The 684-nt window shown below is 37.3% G+C and overlaps 1 non-coding gene across 1 annotated transcript; it reads left to right on the top strand.

Annotated features, from left to right (window-relative positions):
* The first annotated feature begins 297 nt into the window (after positions 1–297).
* LOC131174187 (small nucleolar RNA R71) lies at positions 298–404 on the top strand. Its single transcript, XR_009144435.1, has one exon. It is a non-coding gene; the product is annotated as a small nucleolar RNA R71 (small nucleolar RNA).
* The last annotated feature ends 280 nt before the right edge of the window (positions 405–684 follow it).

The raw sequence follows: 684 nt of genomic DNA, 5'->3' as shown, positions 1-684 counted from the left end.
ACCAACATACTCAAATCTTCCATCTTCTTAGCCAAAACATTTGTAAGTGCATCAAACTTTACATTAATCATGTTGAATGGATCAAGGTCATACATTCCAGCAGCTTGCCTCTTTTGAGTTAGAGCTGGTCCTCTTGGACTACTCCAAAGATGAGTATTCTTTGCAATTTTCTCCAATAACTCATAAGCTTCATCTTCATGCTTCATAATAAATTCTCCTCCTGTTTGAGCATCAATAATCCCTCTGATTGCAGGAGTGACATTTGTGTAAAAATTCTGATTTATCATCCATTTTGGAATGGCATGATGTGGGCATTGTCTCTCTAATTCTTTCCATCTCATCCATGATTCATAGAGAGTTTCATCTTCTCTTGGTCTGAAAGCTGTCATTTGATTCCTCAATTCTTGAGTTTTTCCAGGTGGAAAATATTGTGCAAGAAATGCATCAGTGAGTTGCTCCCAATTTGTAATGGAGTTGTGAGGTAAAGAATCAAGCCAATCCAATGCTCTATCTTTCAAAGAGAATGGGAATAGCTTCAATCTTGCTGCATCATCAGATACTCTAGGTTGTTTTTGCATGTCACAAATCATAGCAAACTTCTTTAGATGTGTGTGTGGATTTTCAGAAGGATGTCCCCCGAATTGGGAATTTTGAATCATTTGAAGAACTCCAAAATCCATCTTG

The sequence above is a fragment of the Hevea brasiliensis genome, chromosome 15 (genome assembly GCF_030052815.1).
Source record: "Hevea brasiliensis isolate MT/VB/25A 57/8 chromosome 15, ASM3005281v1, whole genome shotgun sequence".
NCBI classification, from domain to species: Eukaryota; Viridiplantae; Streptophyta; class Magnoliopsida; order Malpighiales; family Euphorbiaceae; genus Hevea; species Hevea brasiliensis.
The sequence above is the reverse complement of the archived record's forward strand: the minus strand, read 5'-3'. Positions and strand labels throughout refer to the sequence as shown.